This window comes from Schistocerca gregaria, chromosome X (genome assembly GCF_023897955.1).
Source record: "Schistocerca gregaria isolate iqSchGreg1 chromosome X, iqSchGreg1.2, whole genome shotgun sequence".
Classification (NCBI taxonomy): Eukaryota; Metazoa; Arthropoda; class Insecta; order Orthoptera; family Acrididae; genus Schistocerca; species Schistocerca gregaria.
This window is the reverse complement of record NC_064931.1, coordinates 318,746,188-318,767,288: the sequence shown is the minus strand read 5'-3', so window position 1 is coordinate 318,767,288 and position 21,101 is coordinate 318,746,188.

Sequence of the window (21,101 nt, the reverse complement as noted above, 5' to 3'; positions counted from 1 at the left end):
ATCGTGCTGGCCAGGGTAGTTGACTTACACCTTCTAGAGCACGTTGGGTGGCACTGGATACATGTGGACGTGCATTGTCCTGTTGGAACAGCAAGTTCCCTTGCCGGTCTAGGAATGGTAGAACGATGGGTTCGATGACGGTTTGGATGCACCGTGCACTATTCAGTGTCCCCTCGACGATCACCAGAGGTGTACGGCCAGTGTAGGAGATCGCTCCCCACACCATGATGCCGGGTGTTGGCCCTTTGTGCCTCGGTCGTATGCAGTCCTGATTGTGCCGCTCACCTGCACGGCGCCAAACACGCATACGACCATCATTGGCACCAAGGCAGAAGCGACTCTCATCGGTTAAGACGACACGTCTCCATTCGTCCCTCCATTCACGCCTGTCGCGACACCACTGGAGGCGGGCTGCGCGATGTTGGGGCGTGAGCGGAAGACGGCCTAACGGTGTGCGGGACCGTAGCCCAGCTTCATGGAGACGGTTGCGAATGGTCCTCGCCGATACCCCAGGAGCAACAGTGTCCCTAATTTGCTGGGAACTGGCGGTGCGGTCCCCTACGGCACTGCGTAGGATCCTACGGTCTTGGCGTGCGTCCGTGCGTCGCTGCGGTCCGGTCTCAGGTCGACGGGCACGTGCACCTTGCGCCGACCACTGGCGACAACATCGATGTACTGTGGAGACCTCACGCCCCACGTGTTGAGCAATTCGGCGGTACGTCCACCCGGCCTCCCGCATGCCCTCTATACGCCCTCGCTCAACTGCACATACGGCTCACGTCCACGCTGTCGCGGCATGCTACCAGTGTTAAAGACTGCGATGGAGCTCCGTATGTCACGGCAAACTGGCTGACACTGACGGCGGCGGTGCACAAATGCTGCGCAGCTAGCGCCATTCGACGGCCAACACCGCGGTTCCTGCTGTGTCCGCTGTGCCGTGCGTGTGATTATTGCTTGTACAGCCCTCTCGCAGTGTCCGGAGCAAGTATGGTGGGTCTGACACACCGGTGTCAATGTGTTCTTTTTTCCATTTCCAGGAGTGTACATTTTATTGTGAGATAAAAGATCTTGATGAAACTAGTAGTCTATGTGGAGAGACCTAAATAACGAAATGTGTATTTTTTTTTCGTTTTTTGCCTGCAACCGTGCGGCTAAAATGTGGTTCCACATACAGAAACTAGCCCACTCACCTAGAAGCGATTTCTTCTTCTGCAGTTTGGTCCATACGCCTGACCTGTCAGGGAATGAGTTACCTTCCTTGGCTAGAGAAAGCCGTAGCGGAAACTAGTCGCACTACACTCTTAGTATCAAGTCAACTAGGCTGTTAAAGGATATGTACAGTAGTTTGTGAGCGAATACTTCGACATAATGCTACTCCTTTTATACAAAACTCTGCTAAGTCCATGCTAATTTTAAGTTACACGCCAACACGGTCATTCTTAGTAGCCAGCCTATGGTATAGAACCAAACTTAATACGAAAAAGGATAACAAAGCGGATTATCAGTGACGGAACGCTCGCTCATATGTTAAACAATTTGTCCGCTGCAAATGTTGAGTTCACGATCACGAGATGTATAATACGCAACGCGGATTTTAGTTGGCGCAAAAGTCATGATCTACGTAAAAAAATCGCAGTTTGTGCGGTCATCTATCTTCTCATTCCCGTTCATTTTGCGGCACTCCATGGTCAAATTTAAGTCATTACTCCGTAGAATTACAGCATATCCTAATGCACGCGTCTGCACATGAAAGCTGAGCTCCGAACTCAACTTTAGAGAGCAATACTGTTAGTGCACAAACTACGCAATGACGACCTGTCCTCTGATTCTCTGATACACATCATAGTCAACCCGATATTAGTATTAAACCGCGCAATGCCATTTCCATCACATTTGACCAGTCACAACATAACACCTGTTATGAACAGCTTATTAAATGAACAGATTTAGAATATCTGTACTTATCAAAATAACTCCATTGTTAAATAACTGAATTACCGTAAAATATTTACCAGTACCATAAACTGGCTAGCTACAGTTTACAAATTTCCCCTGAGAATATGATTAATTACCTCTCTAGAATCGCATTTCTCGTACTAAAGTATGCTTAACAGAGATAACAGTATCCGTTTATTAAACACTTCGCATTCAAAACATTATTCACATTAATAATTAAACCTATTAAATCGTCGATAATTAATAATAGTCGTAATATTATCAAAAGATACAGTTTTGGTTCCAAAACAAACTGTTTTATTTTTATTATTTCATAGTCCGTAAGATGCTGACACCCTTCGGTCACAGCCTCTTCTACTTGCAACTACCTTGAGCACCAGAACACATTATTTTATTTGAGAACTATAACTCATTGTCTGCATCTATCTGCTCGTTACGGTCTGGATTTCATAGGCGGGATACAAGGCGCATCGCCTCAGCCATATATCAGTTATAAGCGGTAACATTCAACCCGAAAGGTAATTTGGAGTATTACATTTTGAGGAAATATTATCGAAACCATGACACTTAAAAATATGTGTTTCGTATAGAAGTTAAAATGTAGTTAACGTTAATGAAGATAGTTTATCCAAATTTTGCAACAATCTGAAAGATTGCAGAACACTTCCCCACCATTCTTTTATTTCGAAAAATTAAAGGTTTTGTTACAACATTAATTAAAGAAACTTTCTTGCCATATACATCCATGTGTAACAAAACTGGTTTCTCGAATACTAGGTTTGCAATGTAGGTTATACGCAATGTGCTGTCGGACCGTTTCCAACACTGCACGTTTATTGTTATTCTAACAATTTATTTTATTTACGTTGGTTATGTGTACAACAGTTATTTTACGTTGTACATTCATGTTCCGTTTTGGTTTTTCACTGACGTGTATTCTTTCATTTAACTATAATACGTAAATCATTATTAAGAACAAAATTATTACAATATTGATAACCTTAAAGAAATGTTTAAAACTTAACGCCACCTTGCACATAGAATGAACGAAATTTTTTCACATAATACAGAATGCCATAATTATATGGCCAACGGTTGTTCCTGCCCATCAGGCCTTTTGGGATCAGCAGATGCACAATTTCGTTTTTCTCGGGTGCGTTGCTTAAAACCGTTCTTAGACATTCACCACCCCAAGAATCTATTAATAATACAGATTTTTCTTCCGCACTGGCAAACAATTTACTTAAAATTTTTTTACGTGATCAGATGTTAGTTTACCTGATTTCGATGCTGGCAGAAGTACATTTCAAAAAATACCGAATTCCGGACGAAGATCTCCATTAGTTTCTTTTAAAACTATGAAAAGAGGGGTGCTCTATGTGGGCAAACCGTTCTGACTCTAAAAGATTCGCCTGCACAGGCAGATCCGTGGGAAGCGTTCGACTTTCGATGTTGGAAGAACTTCGTGAGAATATTTTCTGATCTAGTTGTGCTGAAATGATTATGACGTTAGTTTGATAAACAAGCAGCGGGCAATAGTACATAATAAATACTCTTCCCCAAAGCTTACCATTGTACTGAAACCTGCCTTGTACAAATCCGGATACACTGAGGATCACCCATCGCGACTTGAGAATCATACTTAATTTCGCATTATATTGTGCTGTCCGTCATGTGTATCAGGTGAAGAAATTCCATTAGTTTTATGTGCACCGTGTAAAAATAAGTTACCTTTTAAGCATTTTTTACGGATTATCATTATTGTAATGTTTCCGCTAACGTAATAATGGGTTAATGATTGTTTTGATTAACAAACTACAAATATGTGAATCGTTACAATAAAAATCAAACAAAAAACGTGAAAGTAGAACTACAATTTGAAACATAAAACAAAAGTAAGTAAAATAAGTGTTAGATTAATAACGAACCTTACGTATTTTAACTATGTATAAGTACGCAGGCGACGTATATTCCAAAACACCGGGTTTTTCCGGGGCTCATACCCTAGGTTCTGTTGGTGCTTGACAGGCAGGGTAAGCTATTCAGATGACCCTTGGACTAGGAACCATGTTCATACCAAACCGAAGGGTCGTCTTATTACAACTAGCTTACAGAACATCATCAAAGCTTGAATATTACACACTTCTTGCAGTTTATGCAAATGGAGAATTTGTTCTAGTAATTATTCTAATAAACGAGATGTTTATTTGAATTCCCCAATGTCTTTAGTTTGCCCAGACTAGTGTTTTCGTCTCACAATTTTCTGGAATCGAATAGTCGATGGTTCCTATCATTCGGCAGTTGCGATTTTTAAATGTAACGTAGAAATTTACAAAAGAAAGACTGCAGTTAAATAAAATCTGCAGGTACTATTTTGGAAGACAAGAGGTACACAAAGTAACATCACATTTAGTAAAGGCTTGCCCAAACAATTTTGGAATTGGCATATTATCTGTTTTTCCCTTTTTCCAATAATATGACCTCTCCCATGGAACCTGCAGGCATTCAAATAAAAACATGTGGTCCTCAACTACGTACCCTCATACTCAGGGTTGAAATATAAAAAGTTTGAGCTGGTTTCGTTGTCTAGGGGCTTGGATACATAGTTGCCGCATTACATGCCAAATACTGCTAAGTCTACAGTATACAATATGAATACACACATGAATCGAATAGTCGATGGTTCCTATCATTAGGCAGTTGCGATTTTTAAATGTAACGTAGAAATTTATAATAGAAAGACTGCAGTTAAATAAAATCTGCAGGTACTATTTTAACGACTTAAAATGATGAGTACGATAGGAAAAGTACTTTTAAGAATGCCATTTATTACTGCAAAACACTTATCGGTGCCGATCGTCCAGCAATAAAATAAAATATAAGTTGAATAACAGGGAAAAATCTATTCCTACTTCACGTAAATAATTATGAGCAACAACATAGCTTTCAAAATATTCGCTTCTAAACGTATACTATGTCTTCACTGCAGAAGCCACGGAAATCTCACAAGTGCACAAGTCGGCACTACGAAATATTTCTATCTCCCGTGACCACGAGCAAACTGCTCAACACTCTCCAAGTATTTCCTGCGACCGTCCATCACGCTTTTCCGTCCAGCACCCCATGTCTTGTGCGACCCGATGCTCCTCCCGCACTTCCATATAGTCTCACCATTGAACTGACTTCGGTAGTCGCCTACACTAGCAACGAGCGCTGAGATTGGCTTGAGCGCTTCCGCCATTTCTCCAAGCCAGCGCACACACCCAAACATATTCATACATATACGAAATACTGGATTTACACTTAAGGTCTACGAAAAGCATATAATTCCAGATCACTGGTTCGTACTATGGATTCACTCACGGGATATAAATGATCCATTTTGTCACATGTAGTTTTAAGGTCAGATAGTTCTTTTACCATTTTGTTTCCTTTCTTGTCCAGGACATCAATATCTCCAGCTGTTATAAATATACATAACTCATCCATCGGTTTTATGACCTCTTTTTTAATTTGAATGTTTTCTTTTAGATATGTCAGTTGAGAATTGTATTACTGTATTATTATTATTATATAGATTAAGCTGTCGTTCAAAAATGGTACTGTAAAGCCTTTCATTCACTGTTCAAGTTTATCTTCTCTGGTGGCAAACAGCACACTGTCAAGGGTAAAGCGAATGTGACTTAACAGTGTTCCGTCAATACTTTTTTCCCGTGGTTTCCACAGGTTCAGGCTCTAAAGACTTCGTCTATAAATTTTGCCAGTAGCTGCAATAATATTGGGCCTTTCGGAGGAATCCTCTTAAAAAAATTAATTTCTCACTATCTCCGGATAAAAAATCATCAGTTAATTAGACATGTCAATTTTGTAAAATATCGCAGGTTTTCGGTGTCTTCCTCCACCATGGTCGTCAGGGGATCCTTGTGACTGCCGATAAACTGACGAGGCACTCGCCTTTGTGCCCAGAGAAAACCTTCTGATTGGCTAGTTTTCGTCACTGAGATGTCACATGCTGAGGAGTTATCCACCACTGCCACTGATTACTTTTGTGCTCGCTGTGCAGTATCACTTGCAGTGCCACCACTCGTAATTTTGTAATTGGCAGTGAACTATCTGAGGTCTACCTTTGCGGGTTCGTGCTTCCATTCTTTTCTGAGTGCATAGCCAGCGTCCGTGTTCATGATGTTATCGCGTTGTAATTTCGAGTGTTTCCCTGATCAAAAAGTCCCAGTAGCTCAGAGCGTGCGCCAGATCCGTCTAAAAGTCAATCTCAATCAAGTTTATATTGGTTACAATCTGCTCGGTCACCGATGGCTACAACTGAATGCACCAATGACAGCAAACGCCAAAAAACAAGTACTTCCTAGAAACGATGTTTTCTCCCTGGTCATGAACGCATTACCTATCGATGCCTCAAAGAATGGCCACTTCCCTCTTTAGTCAACCTGGTAATCATTTATAATGCTATCTTTACCACATGTTCGTGTCCTGGCCTGTGGACAATCTCCGAAATAATATTTTTCTCCATATCTACTGATACATTCACTTACTCCCCCATGAAGCTCACCTCATTATTTAGAATGGTTTTTAAATCCATCCTGTACCAATACAACCTCCTTCGTCTTAACCTGTGTGACTTCCGTCTCAACCTCTCTGGCTTGCGCTCCAGAAACATCAACGGTCCCTCGATATCCACCACAGTCAGTTTTCCCTTTAATGCAATAAATGGCTCCTGAGGTACCACCTCCATGACTTAAATCTTACCATATATAACTGTCTTCTCCAGTTAACTATAATACAAAAATATATTGGACTCACCTTCGACTGGAAACTAAAACGGAAACTTTAACTAATAACTATCCAACAGAAAGCCCACGCCAGCCACTGCGGCCGAGGGGTGCTAGGCGCTTCATCCCGGAACCGCGCTGCTGCCTCGGGCATGGATGTGTGTGATGTCTTTAGGTTAGTTACGTTTAAGTAGTTCTAGGTCCAGGGGGATGATGACCACAGATGTTAAGTCCCATAGTGCTTAGAGCCATTTGAATCATTTGAAGAAGGCCCACAATAGACAAACTACTAAACTTACTTACAGGTCTGGCTTGGGTAATACACCACTTCTTTATCCTCCACACCTACAAATCCTTCATTACACCCACCCTCTCCTATGCAAATGTTACATGGACATAAGCTGCACCAAAGTTCTATCAGTTTCTTCAAATTCTTGAATGCCATGCACTCCACCTCGCTTTCTGCATCCGTTTACTTTCCTCCTTGTCTATCATTTACCATCGTAACCGTCCTCGCGCACACTGGAAACATCCACATATCCAGGGCCCTCTCCAAACTTTTGGAATAACCAATTGCTCCTCTCCTGCCCACCACTCGTATGCTGCTGAGAATTTACTATCACATCTCACCATTCCTACATATTCACACATTCCATATCCTACCTCAGTCTAACTTCAACCAACTCAAACTGACAATGAAATCTGTTCATCCAATCACCTTTAACTAATCTCCACCTACCCCACTTCACATCAGTGCCCTGCCTCCCTCTTCATTCTCCACCTTTCTCCATCCTTCCTTCACTCTCCCTATCCCTACCTTTCTTGATATCACAGCTCTGCTCACCCACCAGGCACCTCCTCACTTTTTGTCTTCCCACTGTCCATCCCACCACCCACCTGCAGCTTCCGAATTACGACGCAGGAACCCCTATATTTTAATATGTGGTTATTATTATGAAACCTAAACTATAATGCTGGTTATATTGGCACCTACACCTCAGTTTGCAACATTATGTAATTTCAGCTATTTGCTTCTTTTACATGAAACAGTAAAACTCAGTATGTATTTATTGTATTTTTGACACTTAGACTTCAAGCTTCAATTGGTTTTTACAGATGCCCATGTCCTCTGGATATTGGGTCGAACATGGTTCCTTTCACAGGAATGTATTACAAAGTAAAGAGAAATGATATGTGTTACTCATCATCAACTTCTATTTCAATATACATCACGTGTGATATTGTTTGATAATATTATAGGTAGTAAATACCCAGATGCCAGATACTATGACAATATTCATGTAATTCAGTCCTTATAACCATCATTAAAGTAATATTTAATGTCTTAGTTGTACCCATTCAGTTTTATCAATTTGTTTACTGGTTTACAACAGAAGCCACTTATAACGCTATCTGTAATTGTCACCTAGACTTCGGGTTACGGTATTCCTCGCTTTATTATTCAAGATCAAGGGTTTGTGATTTTTTGATCATTTGCACTTTAGATACTTACCTGTGTCTTGAAATGCTGCACTGTTTCCAGTTGTCACGATGTTCATTTCCTTCCATTTTGCTCCCCCAAGGAGCTCACGGTTGTTTTTTTGAGTTTGTGTGTGGCGCCCACAGGTCCCTGAGCTAATGCAGCCCATTATTTCGTCCCATGGTGCGTTCCCTTCCCCCTGGCCCTCCCTAGCCATCCTCAGTCCTTCCCCTCTGCCCCTCCTCGCCCTCTGGGGTAGTTTCTATTATATGATGTGTGCAGAGATCCCGTAAGGACAACTCCACTGATATTTGAGTCTTTATTCCGGGTTTTGAGAGAGATGCTCTCCCAGAGAGGGTGAAAGTTATGTATTACCGGTGTGACATGTAGCCGTTTGACCCACCACCCATGAGTTGCTTTCAGTGCTAGCATTTGGGCTCATGTCTACCCGATGTATGGCAGACCCTCTGTGTGGTGACTGTGGACCCCCACTCCATGAGGGGAGCCCCTGTGTTCCGCCACCCATGTGTGTAAATTTCCATGATCATCACTCTCCACTCTCAACATGGCCCACAAGAAAGAAAAGAAGATACAAGACTGTAAGTCACCATATCATCTATCTTACACTGAGGCTCATCAGATAAATGACTGACCCCATCCTGTGTCAGTGACTTCTACTTTTGTGTCTGTTACATCCTTTCTCCCTCCTCCCTCTTCCTTGCCTCAGTCACCTCAACCCTCCTCTACCCCTCTAGTGCAGTTCCCATCCCATCCCATCACTGGGTGCTGCTCCCTCCCTATCGGTTCCACATCTTGCAGAAGCGTGCTCCCACTCTGTGCTCTGCCCTCCTGAACCAATAAAGGGAAGAAGAAGAAGAAACGTATATCCCAGAACAAGGTCCACCAGGTGCCCCAGCAGGTGCCATCTCCCCCTCACAGCCTGAGTCTGACATTTTGTTTAGGGATGTCATCCCATCATCTTTGGTAACGGATGGTGACCTGAGGGCATGATTGGCTCCATCCTGTCCATCTCCCATTTCGATACCAGCTCTGTGGCTATTCAGTGGAACTGTTATGGATACTTCTGTCATTTCCCAGAGTTGCAGTCCCTTATTGCCTGTTGCTTATTGTCCCTGTTTACCGTCAGCCAGTTCCATGGTGGAGCATGGCTATTGCAATAAGTGATCGTCGTCGCACCTTGCTACGTCGTAAATGGTATCCGTCTTCAACTGGACTTATTAGTTTTGAGCATCCTCGCGCCAAAGCCAGTTATTTACTTAAATATAGCAAACGGGTGTGTTGGGAATGCTTCGTCTCATTTCTGAGTTCTTTCGTCCCTTTGTCATAGGTGTGGGCTATATTCCACATCCTCCACTGTTGTCAGTGGCAGTCCTAGATTAGGAGCTTGCCAATCCAGATAGCCTTCGTACAGATCCGTCAGTTTTTGCGTAGCAGCTCACGACCGATTTTGCGATGGATTCAACGTCAGCCTAGCATCCAGCTGGTTCCTTCTCCGGAAACAGCAGGTTGAAGCTTCCCATGTATGACCTATCCCCTTGTCAGGCGGAATCCTAAAATGAATTTTCTACTGAATGGTAGCGTCTCCGGGCCCTCTCTTCTTTCCATGATTCAGATCCTGACCGTGATTCCACCTATAAACATTGTCTCAAGACCTCAGCTCTCCAGAACGCCAACATCTCCTCTAAGTCCTTACCCATATTTGGCTCCAAGCCATTCTAGCTTCTCAACAGAGGGGCAGTATTGTGGTTCCTGTCCTGAAGCCTGGCAAGAATCCGTCGCCAGTGGATGATTACCGGCCCATCAGTATTGCAAATCTTAGAGCAATATGATTCGGGTGCCATAGCAGCCGATACATTCGACCAGGCCCCTATTTCTCGCGTCCAGTCGCCCCTTGCTCGTGACCGCACGAAGCACCCACACCAATAAACGCCTAAACAGCTGCGCGGACAGCCACGTAGACAGGTAAACAAGACTGTAAATTTAGTGAAGTGTTGCCCTGGATGTTTTGTTCGCCATAAAAGACGCGACTGCCCATCACGTAACGCATAGTCTTACACGTCTGCAAAACAAGGCCATATCCAAGCAGTTTTTTTGCAACGGCACAAAAACGCCAGCTTTGCCTGCTCTCAGAAGAAACAAGTTCGTGCACTTGCACTGAACGCTGTGTTTTAAAAACCTACAACTGATTCTGACAAAAGTAATATTAAGGTCGTCCCTCCCGTCCCTCCTTCTCGCACTAGTGCTGTGCAACGACGTTCTAGCAAACTATTTGTCTCATTAAGAACTGCTGGACGTCGTGTGAACTTTCAGTTAGATACAGATGAATCAGTACCTTTGCTTAATCGTGCTACGCACGAAATATTAAGCTCACCACGCCTTTCTGAATCTATCAGGCACCTAAACTGCTTACAATATACAGTGTGATTTGCATGCCACTTAGAAATCTCACACTAGGACTGAATTTTACTGTGTTTAAATCAAGAGATTATGCACACCCTAACGTTTTCCCGCCCGGCCCCGTTCCAATTGCTTTACTAGACAAAATATCTAGCGAACTGAAAGAATTGCAAGATAATGATGTAGTTGCTCCCATGGAAGCTAGTCCTGCTATTTTGTTGCCTAAGACTTCTGGTCCCATTCGCATTTGTGTTGACTTCAAGTTTACAGTCAACAGCAGACAGCAATTGATACGAATCCACTGCCTCGCCCTGAGGAACTCAGGACAGACTTGTTGCAGGACGTTACATTTTGCTAATACTACCTTGACAATAGAGTAGTCACAAGACGTACACCAGAGGAACATACTGCCAATAGCGTATTCTTTTTCGAGTGTTGTCAGAAACAGACCTCAAGTGCCGTCTCGAAAAGTGCGATTCCTCTTAACTGAACTACAATACTTAGGTCATGTGATATCAGTCAGGGTGTGCACCCTGTCCCATCAGATTTGCTTGCAATGCGTGACCTGCCTGTTGCTCGCATTGTTTCTGAATTGCAGTCAGTACCAGGCGAGTTGACGTAATACATTCGGCTTATACCGAATGCCACGCAGATCTCGGGTCCATTGCATCTCTAGCGTAGCAAAAACGTACCTTTTGTGTGGTCTAAGGATTGTCAAGATGCGTTTCAGACACTCCAAAATGCCTTACTCAGTGACAGATGTTTAGTGCATTTTGATCCTGCCAAGTCAGTAGTTTTGCAAGTTGACGCTTCTTCCTACAGAATCGAATTCAGACGTAATTGGTGAATAAGACCGATCTATTGCTTTTGCCTTCAAGTTGTTAGCCGCGCGGGATTAGCGGAGCGGCCTGCAGTCATGGACTGTGCGGTTGGTCCCGGTGGAGGTTCGAGTCATACCTCGGGTATGGGTGTGTGTGTGTGTGTGTGTGTGTGTGTGTGTGTGTGTGTGTTTGTCCTTCGGATAATTTAGGTTAAGTAATGTGTAAGCTTAGGGATTGATGACCTTAGCAGTTAAGTTCAAAATGGTTCAAATGGCTCTGAGCACTATGGGACTTAACATCTGTGGTCATCAGTCCCCTAGAACTTAGAACTACTTAAACCCAACTAACCTAAGGACATCACACACACCCATGCCCGAGGCAGGATTCGAACCGGGACCGTAGTAGTCGCGCGGTTCCGGGCTGAGCGCCTAGAACCGCAAGACCACCGCGGCCGGCAGCAGTTAAGTCCCATAAGATTTCACACACATTTCAACTTTTTTTTCTAGATGTTATCTTAGACTCACTGGAATTATTCTCACATAGAATAAGAAGCTCTTACTATTGTAAATGGGTTAACAAAATTCCATCATTATTCGTATAGTCGCAAGTTCTATTTAGTGACCAATCATAAGCCTTTGCAGTCCTTGTATCTTGAGTCAAAGCCGGTTCCCACACGCACCACCCAAAAATTGCGACGTTGTGCTTAGTTGCTCTCGCAGTATCATTATGAAATTGTGTCCAGACCTGTGGCAAAGCATGACAATCCAGACGTCCTATCCCGCCTTTCGATTGGCCCAGAATCTGATTTTGATGCATCTAACGCATCGTGTTGCCTCATCGATGCGCACGACTCTGAAGTGCTGAAATCTTTTCCTTTGTACTACGGAAAAGTTGCAGAGGCCACGCAAGCAATCCCAGATCTCAATATTTCCTTGCATTACACACACATGTCTTGGCCTCCTTCACTGAATAGTATCCAGAATTCGATCCTGTACCGATATTTTGCACGTCGGCATAACCTTTCAGTTCTCACAGAGTGTGATTCTCGTTCAAAATGACAATTTACGAGCGCGTGTGCTGATTCCCAAAGAGTTGCTAAAGGATGAGTTGAGATTGCTCCACCGAGGACATTGGGGAATTGTTCGCACTAAACAGTTAGTGCGACGGCGCTGTACTTGGCAGGGCATGGACGCCCACATTGAGCACATGAAGTCACAGTGTCGCGAATGCACGGAAAACCAATCCCCTGCTCCACAGTCACTCTAGGCTTGGCCCAAGACTCGGTCGCCATGTCAACGAGTGCACACTGATTCTGCAGGACTATTCTGGACCACTCGTTGGCTCATAGTGGTAGACTCTTTTAGCAAGTTTCCATTTGCGGTGCCTATGAACTCTACCCCATCACGTAACACCATTCGAGCGCATTTCTCCATATTTTGTGTGGAAGTTTTGCGAGAAGTACTTTTGTCGGATAGCGGACCACAGTCCACTTCATTCAGTTTTGAACCGTTTTGCGAACGAAATGACATTCGTCATCTACCAAGTGCTCCGTTTCACCCTCAGTCCAACGGAGAAGCAGAACGCTTCGTATGCACTTTCAAACAAACAAACACTTCCCACCACCCACACTCGGGAACTGGTGCTGCAACTTTTTCTCGCCTCCTATCGCTCGCACCCACGAGACGGACCATCAACGGCTGGATTTCTGCAAGGCCACCGCTATTCTTGCTACACCCACCGCAGCATCCGACGCCACCATTGGTCGGCAAGTATCGCTCTGAGCCGCGCAATCATGCTTTTTACAGGGTGTATGGCAACCGTGGGCTCTGGGAAAGACGCGTGATCAAGGAACGCATCAGCTCTTTTATGTACTGAATTATATGTCCCAATGATTTGCAGCGCTGCAACCCGAACCAAATTCGTGCGTTTCATTTATCCCGTGATTCTGCCGCTTTTCTTCCCGCACGGGACCGTTCGGCCATCGCAGCTGCCCGCTGGTGCTACCAGGGCACCCAAGTGGAGGGTATGGACGAATCTCCCTCGTTCTCTCCGTTCCCGCTCACCGAACCGATGGACCTTGACCAACCATCACTGATGCTGTCGCTGTCGCCGTAATCGTACCGGGACAGTCCATCAGGTCTAAAAATTTGTTCTGGCAGCCGTTTACTGGAGGATGTTAATGTTACCTCGTAAGCCAGATGGCAGGGTATGGTCGAGAGTACGCCGTCCTCCACAGTCACGGTTACCGATTCATCTCTTCGTCCACGGTCCTCTCGTTGTTGTTTGCATCTTCCGTATCCGAAAACTGTGTGGAATTTGGGGGGGGGGAGGGGGGAGGGGGAAGAATGTGCTGGCTTAAGATGTCACCAGCACACCGGTCGGCAAAGATGTAGCAGGAAGATCGATATTAGGCGCTGGATCAAGCGGGCCTATTGGGAGAGAGGCCAAAGACAGACTCACTAGCAACATTCCGCAGAATCCCTGTCGATCACAAGATTTAGTTCGCCGCCGCCGATCGGAGATTCGCAGCCTCAGTCTCACTCAGTCAATCTGTCTGTCACTAGCTCAGTCACTGGCGCAGTAACTCGCACTACAAGTTGGTGAGTGTCAGTGCATTGCGTCCAGATTAGTGTACATAGAGGGACTTGTACTCCAGCAGCCGTGAGGCTAACATGAACTGTTCTTTGAAGAATTACTATCACAACACATGGACTCACTTAAAGATGAGTAGCTCCCTGTTTATGTAAATAAACATGTATGCAGTTATGTTGTAGAGAGAAGGTACTAGCAAGCAAACAACATCCTCTCTCTTGATTCTTATGGTACGAGCACAAGACTCAACATTTACATCTACACATGACTCACATGGCAGTTACAATTGTCAGTCTCCTTGCAATTAAACACAAGTGTGAAACTATAAGAAATGGAGACATATAGGCCTATGTCTAAGTAACGTAGCTAATTATGTAATCATCATGACCTTCTTTATGTACTATTACAGCTTTATACCACTTGCCGAATGTATTTTGTATGTGCTTATTTTTGTCGCGATTTATAAAACTTTTCATTGGGTATGCGTCAGTAAGAGCATTTCAGCTGCATATACAGTATCCTACGTTCAGCTATGATTGATAATAAAGAGTTTTAGCAACAGACTGGCTGTCTATATTGCCTGTACCTCCATCCACCTCCAGTGGACAGCCACTCCGCTATAGCTTCCCGAAATAAAACTCGTAACAGCTGGTGTCAGAACAACTGTTGGGAGCTGTAATTGTAGACAAGTAAAGACAGAAATAAAAGGATGCAGCAGTAGTGGCAATCAGAGCACGTTTTTAAGTATGTGCCGATTTTAAATTGTTTCTGGGCATATCAGGTTTTGTTTTTTCATTTCCTTTCTTTTTTGTTTGGGGTTATTGCACGCTTGTTGTGGTAGCAATAAGAAAAAACTGTGTCTCAGTGAGAAAGTGACAACCAGGAAGCAATTCAGCATTTGCTGGAAGGCATAGGTGGAGTTCGATCTGATACTGAGGCTTTCCAAAAGAAAATTTATCGTTTAATGGATGCAAGATGGGAACGATTGACTTCTAACGTGTGTCCACACATTCTCAACGCTATTACTGCCTCGTTGGTGGCTCCATTTTAGGGAGGGCCTGGGGAAGCAAATTTTGCCTTTTTTGATAGCTTGCATACAGTCAGGAAGTAGCCACCAGTTTTTATATTTGGCTCGTTTACAATTTGTATGCGATGGTAGAATATATGTAGTATGTACTGAGGAGTTGCGGGATACTCTGCGCCTCGTGAACTTTCAGGAAAGGTTTGTAGATCGTTACACAGGAAAGAATACTTCTAAGTATTATCGTGCACAGCTTCTTGGTATAGTGCCAAAAGAAGAATAATCGATAGAAAGTTTTGTAGATTGCGACAGAGAAATCAATATTAATACATGTACCTGAGAGATGATGATCGTGCCATTAAGGAAATTCTGCAGGAAGCAGGATAACGGGAGCTTGATGCGTTTTTGTGGGGTCTCCCGGCTGAGATGTAGCCAAAAGTACACACAGAATTCTCTAAAGCATAAAACGAAGCTGTAGCGATTGCTGCAGTTTTTTTTAGTATTGACTCAGTAGGTAGGCAGAGAGAAAAGCGAGTTGTTTCTAACACAAGTGTCATATATTATGGATGTGGCCCGGAGGGCCACATTCTGCTGTTTTGTACGAATCCACATTGTCAAATGTGTAGGCAGGTCAGAAACTCCATTCGGAAACGTCCGCAGGCGCATAGAAAGCGGAATCAGAGTAATATTCATGTCCCAGCGTTAAATGGGAATGGAGCTGGTGTGACAACTGCACAAATAGGAGGTCCGATATTTAGTCCCTATTGTCGGTGTAGGTGGTGTACGAACCAACCCACGACTGGTACAAGACATAAAATTTCCACCACCTAACACAGAAAAAGAATTACAATCATATATCTTGATCGCCAATATTCACAGAAGACACCATCCAAATTTTCAGACGTAGTAGGACCCCCTTCGAATCGTTTAAAGAAGGGAGTAAGGTTTCCCTGGAATGCAGACTGCGATACATCATTTCAGCTGTTGGTAGAATTATTGACCACTAGTCGCGTCCTAACTTCTCATGACTATCAAAAACATTTTACACTGTCGTGTGATTCGAGAAACCATGGTCTGTGCTGTGTTTCGAGTAAAGAAATAGATGGGAAAGAACACCCAATAGCTTATGCTCCTACACATTTCAATACAGCGGACAAAAACTATTCATCTACGGAAAAATAAACGTTCATGTTTATTTTTGGCATACCTTTTTCTATTTTTCTCTGTATGGGCCACTGTTTAAACTCATAACCGATCACACAGTACTACAATAGATAGTTAGACTAAAGGATTCTAACAGTCGTGGAGTCTCTGGCTAAGGCAGGAGAGAGTGAGTAACAAAGTAAGTGCCATACAATATACTAGTGAAGTCTGGAAGAATGGCGCAGAGCTCTGACAGGTGGCCTAGATGGTCAATAGGTAGCAAGGCAAGCACTACTCATCTCTGATGAGTTCTGTACAACCGAAGCTCATGTGGTTGGTGCATCATTGTGCCAGCAAGTTTTCGAAACGAAGTTTTTTGGTAGGTCGCCAGTTCCATATTTGCGGGGCATTATGAACATCGTGCCACAGAATGCTGCATTTCAGAAAATAATTGGTGACAAAGGAAGGACAATAGGCAGAGCATTATGTACAGAACAACATTCCTTACACTCAAACAGTTGAGATGAGTCGTCAGTGAATCATATTCAAAGGTTGCCTGAGGTGTATACATCTTTACAAGTAATTCGAATAGATGTCCTTGGCCTCTCTGCTCAAACCCCAGCAGGGAGTCGCTATGTATTAATTATAAATGATCATTTCTCACGTTTATTGGATATGATTGGCATATCAAATCAACAGGCAGAAACGGACGTGCAAGATATGGCTAAATAATTCTTGCTGAACTCTGAAACAGCAGCGCTGTAATAACTGACCAAGACACTAATTTTAACGATGAGTTATAGAAGAGCTTATGCTGTTTATTATGAATAAAGAACTTACGAACTGGTGCTGAGAAATGGCAGAATGGATAAAGTACATGGAACGTTAGGAAAAAAGTCAATTTCTTATGTCAGTAGTTGCCACAATGACAGGAACACCCTTCTCCACTGTCATAACCACATATAACTCAAAACCCACGGTAGCATTGGCTTTTGCCCTTACAAGTTTTTTTTACCAAAGAATGTACTCCCGTTTCGAACTACACCAACCTACCACGGGATAAGACATACCCTCTGTTCGAAATTTTACTAAAATGTTTAAAATTATCTACCTTAGGGTTAAAACAACATGAATGCAAAGGCTCCAGGACAGCAGGAATGAACACGCAATAACCAGGCGAAGTTGTCTAAGTACAACGGCAGACAGTAGATGATGTTATCTAACTCTTTTAAGCCAGAAGAACAAACTGAGAATTGCATTTCGCGTTATCGAGGACCTTACCTGATAGTCGAGATTTGGTTGCATGTGGGAACAATTCGTCTATTGCAGAGTGAAACGGAAGCACTACCGAAATTACCGGTACCTCCTGATCGGGGAAGGGCAGTAGTTGTAGGAAATATGAAAAATAAAGGTCCAACTAGGCAAATGAAGCAGGATATACATGCGATTGTTCCAATCCATCCCCATGTTCTTAAGAAGCGGCAGGGACAGACAGACTAATTGGAAATGTCCTCCTCCAATAGGTTGTGGTCCAGACCCAATACAAAGCCAAATTACGGAGAACAGTGTGGTTCAAATGGTTCAAATGGCTCTGAGCACTATGGGACTTAACAACCGTGGTCATCAGTCCCCTAGAACGTAGAACTACTTAAACCTAACTAACCTAAGGACATCACACACATCCATGCCCGAGGCAGTATTCGAACCTGCGACCGTAACAGTCGTGCGGTTCCGGACTGAGCGCCTAGAACCGCTAGACCACCGGGGCCGGCAGAACAGTGTGTAGCAGCGACAGCTACAACCATCGAGCGCAAGACAAAGGAGAACGTGAAAGCCAAAGACATGTCTTTGAAGCTCGTAATCCTGTTGGGAAAATACAGTTTGACAGCAGCTATCAATGTAGTTTCTTTGAGTGGTGGTGAGCTATTTAAGCAGCAACCGATTGTAGATATGTCGGATCATTATTAATGTAAACGTATGTGCAGTATAAAATGAAATTCAGAGACTGACAGATACCTTTGGGAAACTGAAATACACGCTGCAATTCTAGATGGGGTTGAATGATACTCGAGAGGAACATCAGTTATTACTATAGACGTCAGATCGTTTCTACTTGAAGCTACGCCAAACCATGGAATATCAATTCATGATACAAGACAACATGCTGTTGAATGATACTCGATGGGAATATCAGCTATTAGTATCTACCGCAGTTCGTTTGTAGAAACAGCTACCATTGAACTGGTCTTGCAGGTTTGACAAAAGAGGGGCTGGCTAGACGCAGGTAGCAGAATCCTGAAGTCAGTATTCGACACAGCCGAAACAGTCACAGTCGCACGTGGAAGGCAACCAGAATATCACTCAAATGCAATCCACATCGTTCGTGTTGTAACTGCGACCGGGAGTACAACAATATCGAACAACGGAGTCAAAGGAAATAAACACGTCCACTCGTACACAGAACAAGTAAGTAAGCTGTCTAACGCGAGGCGAGGTGTCAACAGGCGTATGCGAGATTAGACTAGCTGTCTGAGCTTTTATTTTTTTCTTTATTGTTATTTTCAACACCTTGTACAAAGATCGGCTGTCAGCAGCATAATACGTTGCTCTTCAGACGAGAGTGATACAGTATAAAACATAACGGTGGCACAGACGATAGAAGACAAATGGCGGGAAAAAACTGTAGACACTGAAAAAACAATATACACGAAGCCGTTCACGCTGGACAAGAAAAAACACTAAAACCTGTTGACAAGGCGCACATAACACGGGTGACGGCGACGGCTCAGGTGAACAGTGGTGGCGTGACTGCGAACGAACACTAAACACAAAACGAAGGCACACACACGAGACACTGATGGCGATGATCTCCGGTTGGATGATATTTTTTTTCCTTTATTGCTATTTTAAAAACTGTACAACAGGCAGGCTATCAGCAGCGTTCTATGCTCCTCTTCATCCACAGGATACACAATGAGAAACTACAGAAAGATTACACATAGGTTACAGAACGGTGGATAAGAAAACAGTTGACACAGAAAAACAAACACGGAGCTGTTCACACTCGACGAGAATCCACACTTGAAACTGTTGACACGACGCACAAACCCTGAAGACGGCGATGGCACAGGTGAACGATGGAGTGCGACGGTGAACACTGAACACTAAACACGACGGCACACACAAGACACTGATGGCGAAGATATCCGGCACGAGAAAGTCCATGTAGCGTGTGCGAGCCCGAGGACCGGCCAAGAGGGGAAGAAGGGCGGGGGGGGGGGGGGGTATCGAGAGGGTGAGGAGGGGAGAATAAAGACGCCAATGGCTGAGAAGATGGGAGGAGGAGGAGAGGGACAGGGGAGGGGAAGTCCGGGGGAGGAGTGGGGAGAAAGGGAGGAGGGAGGGGGGGTGCCCAAAATAATAGACTCAGGAAGAGGGAAGGAGGATCAAAGTTGGTAGGAGGGGTATATGGAGAGGAGGAGGATATCATCAGGGAGGGGGAGCTAGCGGAAGCCACCTTGGGAGAGGGTAAGGAGGGTGGAGAGATGGAGACCAGGTGGGACATGGGAATACAGGCACGGCAGCGGGTGGGGGTGGGAGAGGATGGGGGAGACAAGCGGGTGAGGAAGATCGAGTTTGCGGGAGGTGTACAGGATCCGTATCCTGTCAAGGAAAAAGGAGGAGGTGGGGGAATGGAATGAGATCATACAGGATCTGCGTGGCGGAGGGGAGACGGATGCGATAGGTGAGGTGGAGAGCATGGCGTTCAAGAATTTGGAGGGATTTGTAAAAGGTAGGGGGGCGGAGATCCAGGCCGGATGGGTGTAACAAAGGATATGGCGGATGAGGGTTTTATAGGTGTGGAGTATAATGGAGGGGTCCAGACCCCATGTACGGACGGAAAGGACCTTGAGGAGACGGAGCCAGGAGCGTGCCATGGCTTGGATTGTCCAGAGATGTGGGGTTCAAGAGAGTTGACGGTCGAGGGTGATGCCAAGGTACTTGAGGGTGGGGGTGAGGGTGATAGGACGGCCATAGATGGTGAGATAGAAATCAAGGAGGCGGAAGGAAGGGGTGGTTTTGCCTACAATGATTGCCTGAGTTTTCGAGGGATTGACCTTGAGCAACCACTGGTTAAACCAAGCAGTGAACCGGTCAAGATGGGATTGGAGAAGGTGTTGGGAGCGCTGGAGGGTGGGGGCAAGGGCAAGGAAGGCGGTGTCATCGGCAAACTGGAGAAGGTAGACGGGGGGTGACGGCGGCGGCATGTTCGCCGTATATAAAAGGTACAGAAGGGGAGATAGGATGGAGCCTTGGGGCACACCGGCAGAGGGAAAAAAGGTGTAGGAATCCGTGTTATGGGTGGTGACGTAGGAAGGACGGCGGGAGAGAAAGGAGCCGATCAGACAGACGTAATTAATGGGAAGGCGGAATGCCATACACTGTCATAAGCACGTTCGAGGTCCAGGGAGAGGAAGATTGCAGTGCGACGGGAATTAAGCTATTCGGAAAGGAGATGAGTGAGGTGAAGGAGAAGGTTGTCGGAATAGAAGGATGGCCGAAAGCCACACTGGGTAATGGGAAGGAAGCGGTGCTGGCGGAGATACTGGTGGATGCGGCGGGTGAGGATAGATTCCAGGACCTTGCTGAAGACCGACGTAGGGCTGATGGGATGGTAGGAGGAGACGGCGAATGGCAATTTACCAGGTTTAAGGAACATCAGTATACGGGAAGTTTTTCACAGGTTGGGGTAGTAACCAGTGGACATGACTACATTGGGGAGCCTGGCCAGGGTGGTGAGGAAAGAGAAAGGGGCTTCATGAAGGTGACAGTATGTGACACGATCGTGACCAGGAGCGGTGTTGCGTTCGGTGCGGAGTGTA